The 14,907-nt window shown below is 51.4% G+C and overlaps 1 pseudogene; it reads left to right on the forward strand.

Annotated features, from left to right (window-relative positions):
- The first annotated feature begins 12,062 nt into the window (after positions 1–12,062).
- LOC101959883 (cyclin-dependent kinase 2-associated protein 1 pseudogene) lies at positions 12,063–12,429 on the forward strand (annotated as a pseudogene).
- The last annotated feature ends 2,478 nt before the right edge of the window (positions 12,430–14,907 follow it).

Genomic DNA, 14,907 nt, shown 5'->3' on the forward strand with positions numbered 1-14,907 from the left:
CTGCCTGTAGCCAGCCCCCACAGGAGTGGTGTGTGTAGAACTGCCTCTTGCCGCTGACCTCTGGTGCTCCCGGAAGCAAACGGGGTTGTTGGAGGTGGTCCCCATCTTGGCAAGGGCAGGACCACACCCCGACTTCAACCGCATGCCAGGCTTAGTTGGCATCGCTGCAGGGCGGCTCTTTGCCATGCTGTCAGTCCTGCACTGCACCAACAGCCCGTCCGGCCGCTCTCGGGGAGGCACTACGGGCCCTGGGGTGTGGTGTGGGCAGGGGGCTGGGGTGCTGCTTCCTCCTTCAAGCAGGTCTGTGTGGAACGGTTTGGAGAAGGGGACAGAGGTCCTTGGGCTTCAAGATGCGGCTTGCATGCTGCTGGCTTCCGCCTGTGTGCCGGAGCTGACTGTCCTTGGACGGTTAGTAATGATCATGGTTGTCATGAGCACCCCGCTGGCACCTTGGGAGGCTGGTTCCAATCCCTCAGAGATGACGTCTGACCCGTCTGCTGGAGTGTGGTGCCCTGGCCCCCATTTGGCTATTTCTCCAGTTCCTGCACAGGCTGGAACAGTCGGCCTTGGAGAGCTTGGGCCCCTTGACAGACGTGTCTGTGGGAGGCAGCCTCCTCGTGGAGACGGGCCAGGGCCGCAGGGCGGGTGGTCCCCTCTGGAGGCTGCCGCTGCTCAGAAGGTACCCTCTGCCTCACTGCTGTCCTCACCCACGAAGAGGCTGGCTGCAGAGTTCACGAAGAGCAGAGCAGCCAGAGCAGCACGAGGGCCCTCTGGCCCCATGGAACCCACCCTGGTGGTCATCAGGCCTTGGGGAGGACACCGAGGCCTGTCTGCTGCATTGGCCAGTGAAGTGCAGCAGGCACGGGGCCTGGAGGAAGGATAGGTGGCAGTGGTCCGAGGAAGCCCAGGGCGTGTTCCAGTGCGGTCCTGTGGGCACCGAGATGAGCAGAGATCTCTGCCAGTGCGGAACACGCAGACACAGGGATGTGGCCCGGGGATCCGCAGCGCCCCCTGCCCTGCCGTTCTGTTCCACACGGTGTTCCCGGCATGAGTAGGCTAAGGCTTACCCTCCCAGGAGGGCTCCAGGCCTCCCACGTGGGCGGCCATCTGGAACGTGTCTGCTTACCTCTGCACAGAGCGGAGCACCTGTGCTCAGACCTCACAAGTGCTTCCGGGCCATCTGTTTAAAGGACTGCCCGATTTGCACGTCCACAAAAACGGAGTCCCACTTGGGTCACACTATCACCACAGGGGTTTGTGATTTTAGCTGCTCTGAGACAGGGTTTAAAAAAAAATTCATACACACACACACACACACTCAAACACACACACACTCAAACACACACACATATTTTTTAGTTATAGGTGGGCCCAATATCTCTATTTCATTACTTTATTTTTGTGTGGAGCTGAGGATTGAACCCAGTGCCTCACGCATGCTAGGCGAGCACTCTGTCACTGAGCCCCAGCCCCAGCCCCGGGACAGGGTGTTTCCCAGTGGCTGATGGCATTGAATGCCCTTTCTTATTCTTAAAGACTGTTTGGGTTTTCTTTTATGTGAAGTGCCTATTTTTTTCCCTTTTCCCCATGAGCACACATTCCAAATACTGTGTGGCTGGGTTTGGTGCACACTGTGGCCCAGTTACTTGGGAGGCTGAGGCAAGAGGTTTGCTTGAAAATTCGAGACCAGGCTGAGCAACACAGGGAGACCCTGCATCCAAAATAAAACCCAAGAAGAGCGCCTCAATGGGCACACAGGCCCAGCCATGGAACTGGAAGCCCTCTAACAGAGACGAGATGGAGGCACACGAAGGTATCTTAAGAAATAATGTCTGAACATTTTCCAGATATGAAGAAAAATATAAAAGTGTAAACATAAGAAGCTCAAGAAATCCCAGCATAAGAGAAGGAAGAAAACCAACAGGAACACCAGAATGTTCATGGAACATGATGTTCTCGACCACCTGGCACTGTCCCCTGGCTGAGCTTTCGGGGACACTTCATATCTGACCCGTAACAGAGTCCCATTGAGCCTGTCAGGGACTCGCTCTGAGAAACATCATCAGGCCAGTGTCATGCACCGACCAAGATGCCTAGGGTGGCACAGGTGAGGTGATCCATGCACCACCAGGATGGTGGTGACCCAACCGTGGTGGCGGCGGTCTGCGTGACGACGTGATGTAAACAGAAGACAGGCTGGGACGGGCCAGAGCAGTGTGCTCCCTCCCAACCTTGAGCAGCTTGTCAAGTAAGACAAGCAGGAGCTCCGTCCTCATGCCAACATTGGAAATGAGACGGGATCATCCACACACCCAACCATGCAGCGTGGTGACCCTGGAACATCCTAATTCATGTTCCACACCTGAGCGGTCTGGAGGGTACATGGACGCATCCGAGATGCCCCCACACGCCTCACCCAGCACAGGGACTGAGCCTCGAACCAGGGGTGCAGCTCCATCTGGACCTGTCCACAGACTGCCTTGTGACTGCTGACCAGCAGCACTGAGAGTCACACTCCTGTTCCCGCATGGCAGTCAAGCCAAGCCGAGGGTGGGTTCCGCTCTGAGCAGACAGCAGGCTCCCTGTGCCAGCTAGCCACCAGGCCAGGAGGGGCAGAGCGCAGCACCACGCTGCCCTGACAGCTGGGTCAGAGCTGAGCACAAACAGTGCATGGTGTTTGTGTGGCACGAGCGTCCTCACAGTGGAGATTCTCAGTCTAGACCCTGGAAAGAAAGACCTCCACTTTACAAACCTCAGCAAGAAGCAAAACAGACCTTTCTGTGAACGCTGTTGCTGAGCTGCTCTGGGACGTGGTGTGATGGCTGCTGTTGCTGAGCTGCTGGGAATGTGGTGTGATGACCACTGTGGCTGAGCTGCTGGGAATGTGGTGTGATGGTCGCTGTGGCTGAGCTGCTCTGGGACCTGGTGTAATGACACTGTGGCTGAGCTGCTCTGGGACCTGGTGTGATGGTCACTGTTGCTGAGCTGCTCTGGGACCTGGTGTAATGACACTGTGGCTGAGCTGCTCTGGGACCTGGTGTGATGGTCACTGTTGCTGAGCTCCTGGGGACGTGGTGTGATGACCGTGTTGCTGATCTCCTGGGGACGTGGTGTGATGACCACTGTTGCTGAGCTCCTGGAGACGTGGTGTGATGGCCACTGTGGCTGATCTCCTCAGGACGTGGTGTGATGGCCACTGTGGCTGATCTCCAGGAGACGTGGTGTGATGGCCACTGTTGCTGAGCTCCTGGGGACGTGGTGTGATGACCACTGTTGCTGAGCTCCTGGGGACGTGGTGTGATGGCCACTGTGGCTGATCTCCTGGGGACGTGGTGTGATGACCACTGTTGCTGAGCTCCTGGAGACGTGGTGTGATGGCCACTGTGGCTGATCTCCTGGGGACGTGGTGTGATGACCACTGTTGCTGAGCTCCTGGAGACGTGGTGTGATGGCCACTGTGGCTGATCTCCTGGGGACGTGGTGTGATGACCACTGTGGCTGATCTCCTGGAGACGTGGTGTGATGGCCACTGTGGCTGATCTCCTGGGGACGTGGTGTGATGACCACTGTTGCTGAGCTCCTGGGGACGTGGTGTGATGACCACTGTGGCTGAGCTCCTGGAGACGTGGTGTGATGGCCACTGTGGCTGATCTCCAGGAGACGTGGTGTGATGGCCATTGTGGCTGATCTCCTGGGGACGTGGTGTGATGACCACTGTGGCTGAACTCCTGGGGACGTGGTGTGATGGCCACTGTGGCTGATCTCCTGGGGACGTGGTGTGATGCTCACTGTGGCTGATCTCCAGGGGACGTGGTGTGATGGCCACTGTGGCTGAGATCCTGGGGACGTGGTGTGATGGCCACTGTGGCTGATCTCCTGGAGACGTGGTGTGATGGCCACTGTGGCTGAGATCCTGGGGACGTGGTGTGATGGTCACTGTGGCTGAGCTCCTGGGGACGTGGTGTGATGGCCGCTGTTGCTGATCTCCTGGAGACGTGGTGTGATGGCCGCTGTGGCTGAGCTCCTGGGGACGTGGTGTGATGGCCACTGTGGCTGATCTCCTGGGGACGTGGTGTGATGACCACTGTGGCTGATCTCCTGGGGACGTGGTGTGATGGTCACTGTGGCTGAGATCCTGGGGACGTGGTGTGATGACCACTGTGGCTGATCTCCTGGAGACGTGGTGTGATGACCACTGTGGCTGATCTCCTGGAGACGTGGTGTGATGGCCACTGTGGCTGAGCTCCTGAGGACCTGGTGTGATGACCACTGTGGCTGAGCTCCTGGGGACCTGGTGTGATGACCACTGTGGCTGAGCTCCTGGGGACCTGGTGTGATGACCACTGTGGCTGAGCTCCTGGGGACATGGTGTGATGACCACTGTGGCTGAGCTCCTGGGGATGTGGTGTGATGGCCACTGTGGCTGATCTCCTGGAGACGTGGTGTGATGACCACTGTGGCTGAGCTCCTGGGGACGTGGTGTGATGGTCACTGTGGCTGATCTCCTGGGGACGTGGTGTGATGACCACTGTGGCTGATCTCCTGGGGACGTGGTGTGATGGCCTCTGTGGCTGATCTCCTGGGGACGTGGTGTGATGACCACTGTGGCTGATCTCCTGGGGACGTGGTGTGATGGCCACTGTGGCTGATCTTCTGGGGACGTGGTATGATGACCCTGTGGCTGATCTCCTGGGGACGTGGTGTGATGGCCACTGTGGCTGAGCTCCTGGGGACGTGGTGTGATGACCACTGTGGCTGATCTCCTGGGGACGTGGTGTGATGACCACTGTGGCTCAGATCCTGGGGACATGGTGTGATGGCCGCTGTGGCTGAGCTCCTGGGGACGTGGTGTGATGGTCACTGTGGCTTAGCTCCTGGGGACGTGGTGTGATGACCACTGTGGCTGATCTCCTGGAGACGTGGTGTGATGACCACTGTGGCTGATCTCCTGGGGACGTGGTGTGATGACCACTGTGGCTGAGCTCCTGGAGACGTGGTGTGATGACCACTGTGGCTGATCTCCTGGAGACGTGGTGTGATGACCACTGTGGCTGATCTCCTGGGGACGTGGTGTGATGGTCACTGTGGTTGAGCTCCTGGGGACGTGGTGTGATGACCACTGTGGCTGAGCTCCTGGGGACGTGGTGTGATGCTCACTGTGGCTCAGATCCTGGGGACATGGTGTGATGGCCGCTGTGCCTGAGCTCCTGGGGACGTGGTGTGATGCTCACTGTGGCTGATCTCCAGGAGACGTGGTGTGATGACCACTGTGGCTGAGATCCTGGGGACGTGGTGTGATGGCCACTGTGGCTGATCTCCTGGAGACGTGGTGTGATGGCCACTGTGGCTGAGATCCTGGGGACGTGGTGTGATGGTCACTGTGGCTGAGCTCCTGGGGACGTGGTGTGATGGCCACTGTGGCTGATCTCCTGGAGACGTGGTGTGATGGCTGCTGTGGCTGAGCTCCTGGGGATGTGGTGTGATGGTCACTGTGGCTTAGCTCCTGGGGACGTGGTGTGATGGCCACTGTGGCTGATCTCCTCAGGACGTGGTGTGATGGCCACTGTGGCTGATCTCCAGGAGACGTGGTGTGATGGCCACTGTTGCTGAGCTCCTGGGGACGTGGTGTGATGACCACTGTTGCTGAGCTCCTGGGGACGTGGTGTGATGGCCACTGTGGCTGATCTCCTGGGGACGTGGTGTGATGACCACTGTTGCTGAGCTCCTGGAGACGTGGTGTGATGGCCACTGTGGCTGATCTCCTGGGGACGTGGTGTGATGACCACTGTTGCTGAGCTCCTGGAGACGTGGTGTGATGGCCACTGTGGCTGATCTCCTGGGGACGTGGTGTGATGACCACTGTGGCTGAGCTCCTGGAGACGTGGTGTGATGGCCACTGTGGCTGATCTCCTGGGGACGTGGTGTGATGACCACTGTTGCTGAGCTCCTGGGGACGTGGTGTGATGACCACTGTGGCTGAGCTCCTGGAGACGTGGTGTGATGGCCACTGTGGCTGATCTCCAGGAGACGTGGTGTGATGGCCATTGTGGCTGATCTCCTGGGGACGTGGTGTGATGACCACTGTGGCTGAACTCCTGGGGACGTGGTGTGATGGCCACTGTGGCTGATCTCCTGGGGACGTGGTGTGATGCTCACTGTGGCTGATCTCCAGGGGACGTGGTGTGATGGCCACTGTGGCTGAGATCCTGGGGACGTGGTGTGATGGCCACTGTGGCTGATCTCCTGGAGACGTGGTGTGATGGCCACTGTGGCTGAGATCCTGGGGACGTGGTGTGATGGTCACTGTGGCTGAGCTCCTGGGGACGTGGTGTGATGGCCGCTGTTGCTGATCTCCTGGAGACGTGGTGTGATGGCCGCTGTGGCTGAGCTCCTGGGGACGTGGTGTGATGGCCACTGTGGCTGATCTCCTGGGGACGTGGTGTGATGACCACTGTGGCTGATCTCCTGGGGACGTGGTGTGATGGTCACTGTGGCTGAGATCCTGGGGACGTGGTGTGATGACCACTGTGGCTGATCTCCTGGAGACGTGGTGTGATGACCACTGTGGCTGATCTCCTGGAGACGTGGTGTGATGGCCACTGTGGCTGAGCTCCTGAGGACCTGGTGTGATGACCACTGTGGCTGAGCTCCTGGGGACCTGGTGTGATGACCACTGTGGCTGAGCTCCTGGGGACCTGGTGTGATGACCACTGTGGCTGAGCTCCTGGGGACATGGTGTGATGACCACTGTGGCTGAGCTCCTGGGGATGTGGTGTGATGGCCACTGTGGCTGATCTCCTGGAGACGTGGTGTGATGACCACTGTGGCTGAGCTCCTGGGGACGTGGTGTGATGGTCACTGTGGCTGATCTCCTGGGGACGTGGTGTGATGACCACTGTGGCTGATCTCCTGGGGACGTGGTGTGATGGCCACTGTGGCTGATCTCCTGGGGACGTGGTGTGATGACCACTGTGGCTGATCTCCTGGGGACGTGGTGTGATGGCCACTGTGGCTGATCTTCTGGGGACGTGGTATGATGACCCTGTGGCTGATCTCCTGGGGACGTGGTGTGATGGCCACTGTGGCTGAGCTCCTGGGGACGTGGTGTGATGACCACTGTGGCTGATCTCCTGGGGACGTGGTGTGATGACCACTGTGGCTCAGATCCTGGGGACATGGTGTGATGGCCGCTGTGGCTGAGCTCCTGGGGACGTGGTGTGATGGTCACTGTGGCTTAGCTCCTGGGGACGTGGTGTGATGACCACTGTGGCTGATCTCCTGGAGACGTGGTGTGATGACCACTGTGGCTGATCTCCTGGGGACGTGGTGTGATGACCACTGTGGCTGAGCTCCTGGAGACGTGGTGTGATGACCACTGTGGCTGATCTCCTGGAGACGTGGTGTGATGACCACTGTGGCTGATCTCCTGGGGACGTGGTGTGATGGCCACTGTGGTTGAGCTCCTGGGGACGTGGTGTGATGACCACTGTGGCTGAGCTCCTGGGGACGTGGTGTGATGCTCACTGTGGCTCAGATCCTGGGGACATGGTGTGATGGCCGCTGTGCCTGAGCTCCTGGGGACGTGGTGTGATGCTCACTGTGGCTGATCTCCAGGAGACGTGGTGTGATGACCACTGTGGCTGAGATCCTGGGGACGTGGTGTGATGGCCACTGTGGCTGATCTCCTGGAGACGTGGTGTGATGGCCACTGTGGCTGAGATCCTGGGGACGTGGTGTGATGGTCACTGTGGCTGAGCTCCTGGGGACGTGGTGTGATGGCCACTGTGGCTGATCTCCTGGAGACGTGGTGTGATGGCTGCTGTGGCTGAGCTCCTGGGGATGTGGTGTGATGGTCACTGTGGCTTAGCTCCTGGGGACGTGGTGTGATGGTCACTGTGGCTTAGCTCCTGGGGACGTGGTGTGATGACCACTGTGGCTGAGCTCCTGGGGACCTGGTGTGATGACCACTGTGGCTGATCTCCTGGGGACGTGGTGTGATGGCCACTGTGGCTGATCTCCCGGGGACGTGGTGTGATGGCCACTGTGGCTGAGACCCTGGGGACGTGGTGTGATGGCCGCTGTGCCTGACCTCCTGGGGTCGTCGAAAGCGTCCCTCCTGTCTCTTCTTTCAGTCTCTCCAATCCCACGGGCCTGTCGGGGGCAGGCCCCTCCAGCAACACCTCTCCTTTCTGCAGGGTGTTCCCCTCTGCTTTGTCTCCCTTCCCTCCCAGGTTTTTCTCTTTTTTTCTTTTCTTTCTTTTTGCCTCTTTTTACTTTCCTTTTTCTCTTTTTATTTTCATCCTTCTCCCAAGTCCACTTAGTATAATGTGATTAATACCAACACCTAGTCTATCCGCCCATTCTGTACTCCGCCTTCCCGTTGGGGGGCGAGTGGCCGCAGGCGTTAGTGGTGGCTTCTGAGGAGGTGTGCCTCTGTTTTGCTCTTACAGGACCACTGTGCGCTGCCACTCTCCTCTCAGAGCGGCACAGTGGTGGGAGTTCGCGCTTGGATGGTGCTAACCAGATGTGTTGAAGCTGACACACCCCAGCTCCAGGCTCAAAGACGACCTTCAATGAAAGACCCTCACATAAAACAAAAGGACTCCATCATGCAGATGTGAAAATATAGGACCTCAGAAAACACAAGGAGACAGGCCAGTAGCTGCCTCCCAGAGTCCACCACCCGGGAACTGAATCCACCATGTCAGAGTGGATGAAATCTCAAGACCCAAAGAGTTGACTGTGACATGATTAATTAATTAAAGGAAGATGTAAAAAATGGACTGCGGCAGAAAATGCAGACTGTGAAAGAGCACCTCAATAAGGAGGCGTTCTGAAAAAGAGCCCCACAGAAACCTCAGAAATGAGACTCAGTAAGTCAAATAAAATGTTCAGTTGGAAGTCTCTCCAGTAGATCAGGTGAGGCAGAAGTCAGACCCCAGAACGTGAAGACACGGTGACAGCCTTGGGTATCAGACTAAATAGAAAATAACAAACTGGGAGCCGAATGTGCAAGAATTCGTACAACACTAAGAGACCAAATTTGAGATCCGTTGGCATTGAGGAAAGAATAGAGACACAGGCCATTGGCACTGATGACCTGTTCGGTGACACAACAGCAGAAAATATTCCAAATCTTGGAAATAAATGAGCATCCCGAGACCAGGGACATTTAGAACCCCAAAGAGACACACCTAAAACGCACCTTTCCACAGCCTGCTGTCCCCTCACAGGTCCCAACAAGTAGCTTCCAGGGGCAGTGGGACCTCAACTGGGCAGGTTCTTGGCTCGTACCAAGAAAAAGTTTCAGGACATGTTGAAAACAAGGCCCAGGGAAGGATTCCTTGAAGGGCAGCGATGCCAGGTACATAAACCCGGGGGCAGGGCACGCCAGCCTCTTGGAGAGAGAGAGTGGTGCCGCCTGGTGCGCCCACTGCTGGCAGGCGGGGCCTTCCTGTGAAGAAGAGTGCCTGTTCTCAGGCCGCTTTAGTGACAGTCGGACCCCCGGCATTTGCTGTTTGGGGTCCAGAGGATTCTTCTTGGTCAGGCAGAACCGCAGCGAGTCGGCTGTAGGCACGTGGTGAAAGTCTTTGAATCTGCTGACATTTATCTGTTTATTTTTGATGTTTGTTTAGTTGTCGATTGACCTCTCTTTTATTTACGTGCATGTGGTGCTGCGAATTGCACCCAGGGCTTCACACATGCCAGGCCGCGCCGTCAGCCCCAGCCCCAGCCCTCTGCTGGCGTTTACATTGATGGTGGTTTTGTTCTGTCTGTTACAGGAACAGGCTGGAGACTGTGTCCATCTAAATAAAGAGACGAGTATGGCTGCTCTTGCTCACAGACCCAGGGCCCCACCCCGTAAGGGCCTCTTTTTCTCTCTTCCTGAGCGTCCATCCATCTTAATATTATAACTAAAATACCAAATATACAGAATATAGATAGAATTTTAAAACTTCTGGAGAAATTTCAGGTCACATAGAGGTAAATCAATTAGAATAACAACTGATTTCTCAACAGAAAACCTAAAATTCAGGAAGCCCTGGAATGATGCAGACTTGAGCCCTGAAAGAATATAATCGTCAATTATTGCTATATCCATGAAGATTATCCTTCAAAATCAAATAAGAAATAAAAACCTTCAAAAATAAGCAAAGTATTAAAGGATTCAGTCAGGTATGGTGGTGCACACCTGTAACCCCAGCAGCACGGGAGGCTGAGACAGGAGGATCCAGAGTTCAAAGCCGGCCTCAACAACAGTTGCTCTAAGCAACTCAGTGAGACCCTGTCTCTAATAAAAAAATACAAAATTGGGCTGGGGATGTGGCTCAGTGGTTGAGTGCCCCTGAGTTCAATCCCTGGTACCCCCACCCCCACCCCTCAAAAAAGGATTCCTGATTACTAAGAGCACTGTGGAAGATACCTAAAGCAGATAAAAACAGAGGTCAAGAAAGAACGAGTCCCATTAGGAGAGTAGTTAAGCAAATAAGAATTAGGATGAGATCAAATGTTAGCAATAAATCACAATGGCAGGAGCTAATGAATACCCCTCTATGATGACACTAAGGGTAAATATTCTCAATTCACGAATTAAAAGACATAGGCTAATTGATTGGGTTAAAAAACAAGACCAAACTGTATTTCCTGTAAAAAACACACCTCACCAGCAAAGACATCCTCAAACTGAAAGTGAAAGGATTGAACAAGTCATTCTGTTCTAATGGGATCTGACAGAAAGCAGAGTAGCTATTCTCATATCCAAGACATTAGATTTGAAGCCAAAAGTGATCAAGAGACAAAGAAGGTAGCTACATGTTTGTTAAGGCGAGAGTGCAATAAATCACCAGGTGGACCTTAAAGCCAGAGACGGATCATTATTCACCAGTTGGTGGTCTGGATCCACAGGCTGGCAGGCCAAAGGGCAGGCTGCAAGTCTACACCCTTCGACCCCCTCCCGGGGTTCAAATACACCTTTTATAGTCCAAAACCATGTTAAAGCCTAAGTGGCTGTTGCCATGACCAAATGTTATGAGATCTGAAATCATAAGTGGAAAAGGAAGTGGGCCAACACATCCCTAGTTGAGTATAGGTTAAAGAATGGTTACTAAAGTCTAGATAATCAATCTCTGACAGGGTACATCGTCCAAGAAAAATGGGAACCAAAGAGAAAAGCACTTTTATGTTGTGTAAGAACTGCGATTTTGTGTTGCCAAACATGCTATGCTAAGCAACAGTTGATGGGTACAGAGGTGGACTTTCCATGGGAGAAGCATTTCTTATATGACGTGGAGTCTCAGGGCAAAACGGAGTCTGTTTGGTCACTGCCCATACAGCCTGGCCCATAACACATTGGTAAAGGAAACATGCCCAAAAGAATACATAATGATAGTAAATGTTTATGCCCCAAATGTCAGTACATGTGATCTCATGCCACAAACCCTATTCCACAGCAAGGCTCAGTTACATCCCAATATAATATACTGAGTGATTTTGACACACCTCTTTCAACAGTAGTGATCATGCAGACATAAAATGAGCAGACACTTCAGACCTAAAACATACTACAAATCAAATGGACTTAAAAGATATCAAAGGAACATTTCATCCAACAACAATTAAATATTCTTTCTTCTTAGATGCTCATGGAACTTTCTCCAAATGGAGCACATTATAGGCTACAAAGCAAGTTTTAGAAAATACAAAAAAAGAGGTGATATAATTCCTTCACATTATCAGATCATCTCAACATCAAGAAAAACTATAAAACAGAGGATATTGTACATTACACTTTGGAACTATGAATGGGTCATCAAAGGAATCAGGGAAGAATTTTTAAAATCTTTGTAATCAAACAAAAATAGAAGTACAACATACCAGAATCTCTGGAAACCCATGAAGGTGATTCCCAAAAGAAGTTTAGCTATGAGTGCCTACATTAAAAAGTTCAGAAAGATCCAAATAACCTAATGATGCACCCCAAAATCTTATAGAAAGTTGTAGAAGGAAGGAAATAATTAAGATCAGACCCAAGGCCGCCCCTGCGCCGCGCGCCCGATGTAGGGTGATATACTGCGGCGGTGTCAGGCTGGAAGTGTCCACTCGCCTTCCACCAGCATGGCAGCATCCTCCCAGTACCGCCAGCTGCTGAGTGACTATGGGCCACCATCCTAGGCTACACCCAGGGAACTGGGAATAGCCAGGTGCCCTAGAGCAAGTATGCGGAACTGCTGGCCATCATCGAAGAGCTGGGGAAGGAGATAAGACCTGCCTATGCAGGGAGCAAGAGCGCCATGGAGAGACTAAAACGAGGCATCATTCACGCAAGGACTGGTTCGGGAGTGCTTGGCTGAAACGGAATGCCAGGTCCTAGCCTCCCCACCAGCTTGGGGGTTCCTGGCTCTCTACAGCTCATCTCCCCTGTTCAGATGAAATACTCATTTTCAAAATGGTAACAGTTTAGTTTTTTTCTCCCAAAGTTCACAGTCTCAAAATATTGGGAAAAGATTTCGAAGTTCATTAGGATTTGCATTTTAAGTAGTTAGGAACAACCCAGGTTGTTTTTGTTTTTGTTTTTTAAGATGCATGTGAAGTTATTTTACAGCAAACTGTTGTTTGGCTCCAAGACACCAGTGTCTCCCTTTAATCTTTTGAATACTTTATGTCTCCCAAATTGTTATTTGTACCTTTTCATCAGCTCATTTGATCCCAAGGACTTTGTTTTAATGACCACCTGCTTCACTTAGCTGGTCCCATGTGCCATACAGTGTAGATTCTGCTTACTGACACTTCTTTTTTGCTTAAGCATTTGCATGACTCTTAGTGCTTTGAAGTCAATTTTAAGAGTGCACAAGTTATAAATACAGAAGAAGGAGCAACCTACCAAATCTAATAAGGATCCCGAAATTTTTTATACTAAGACTGTATGTAGATTTCAGTTTGTGTTTACTGTAAGTTGATCAAAACATTTGGAAGAAAATGACTAGAACTGTTTGCATCTTTGTATGTATTTATTACTTGATATAATAAAGCTTATTTTCATTAACAAAAAAGATCAGACCCAAAATTAATAAAATATAAGACTTTTAGAAGTACAAAATAACACCATTTGTGTTCAATGTGTCATGTATAACTGTCATGTATAACTAATTAGAACAAATTAAAACAAAAAAAGTACAAAGGATCAGCATAACAAATTGTCTCTTGGAAGAGATAAACAAATTTGATAAAACTTTAGCCAAAGTAAGGAAAAGAAAGAAAGAAAAGATCCAAATTAATAAAATTGGAGATAAAAAAGGAGATATCACAACAGACATTATAGAAATCCAGAGCATCATCAGGTACTTTCTGAAAATGTATTCCAATAAATTGAAAAATCTTTAAGAAAATCTAAACTTCTAGGCACATACAACCTACCAATATTTAACGAAGATGATAATAGAAGACCTAAACAGACTAGCCACAAACAATGAGATTGACACAGATATAAAAGCCTTCAACAAAGAAAATCCCAGGACCAGATGGATTTTCAGCTGAGTTGTACAGCACTCTTTCCAGCGTTCCTCAAGCCATTCCATGAAATAGAGACTACTTCAAAATCAATTCTATAAAGCCAGTTTGACCCTAATACCAAGACTGGATACGGACACAGCCAGGAAAGAACACTCTAGGCCAATATCCCTGAAGAACATGGATTTAAAAATGCTTGATAGAATGTTAATAAATAACATTCCACAGCACATCAGAACATTACTCATCATGATCAAGGTGGTTTCTCTCCAGGGATGCAAGGATGTTCAACATTCACAAGTCAATAAGTATGATACATCACCTAAGAAGAAACAGGACAAAACCATATGATCATCTCAATAGGTGCAGAAAAAAACTTTGACAAAATTCAGCACCTATTTATGTTAAAAAAAAAAAACCTAAAGAAACTGGGGATAGATGAAACTTACTTCCACATCACAGAAGTCCTAAACGATGAACCCAAAACCAACATCATTCTGAATGAGGAAAAACTAAAATCAGGAACAAGACAAGGATGTCCACTCTCACCACTCCTATTTAATTGCAGTGCTTGAAACTATAGCCACAGCATTTAGGCAAGAGGAGGAAATAAAGGGATTCAGATAGAAAAAGAAGTCAGACCAGCATCGTTTGCAGATGGTATGATCCTATGCCAAGGCCAATGTCTCGGCTTGGCACCAGAATCACGAGCCACCACACAGCTTCGTAGGTTCAAACAGCAATTCTTTATTCCCGCTCTCACACCGCCTCCACACAGGTCCAGGGACAATCGCGTTCTGCCGTCTCCCGCACAATTCACCTACTCCACGAGGCTATCTCCAAATCCCATTTTAATCTCAGGAGAACTCAACGGGAACAAGCAGCAGGAACACCCTAATCCCAGCAATAATCTTCAACTTCCAACTTCCCTAAAACCCATTATCTTAAACTGGCAACACCTTAAACTCAAGGAGCCGGTTACTTCCTCAAACCTGATCAGCTCTAAACCCGGATCCGCCTTGGTCCTTGAGCAAGGTCACCTTATTAAAGCATGCATGCAATGTCCCATCGAATGTCCTCTAAGCAGCATGGGGTACGCTTGGCAAGGAAATTTCGATGCGTCATTCCTACTTGGTAATGGCCCTCAGCAATCCTATACTTAAAAGATCCAAAAGTTCCACCACAAGATGTCTAGAGCTAATAACAAATTCAGAAAAGTAGGATAAAGTAAATCAATGCACATGGGGCTGGGTTGTGGCTCAGTGGTACAGCACTTGCCTAGCATGTGTGAGGCACTGGGTTTGTTTCTCAGCACCATGTATAAATAAATGAATAAAAAGGGTTCATCAGCTTCTAAAAATTTTTTTAAAAAAAGAAAATTGACACACATTCAAAAATCAG

Source organism: Ictidomys tridecemlineatus, chromosome 1, assembly GCF_052094955.1.
Source record: "Ictidomys tridecemlineatus isolate mIctTri1 chromosome 1, mIctTri1.hap1, whole genome shotgun sequence".
Classification (NCBI taxonomy): Eukaryota; Metazoa; Chordata; class Mammalia; order Rodentia; family Sciuridae; genus Ictidomys; species Ictidomys tridecemlineatus.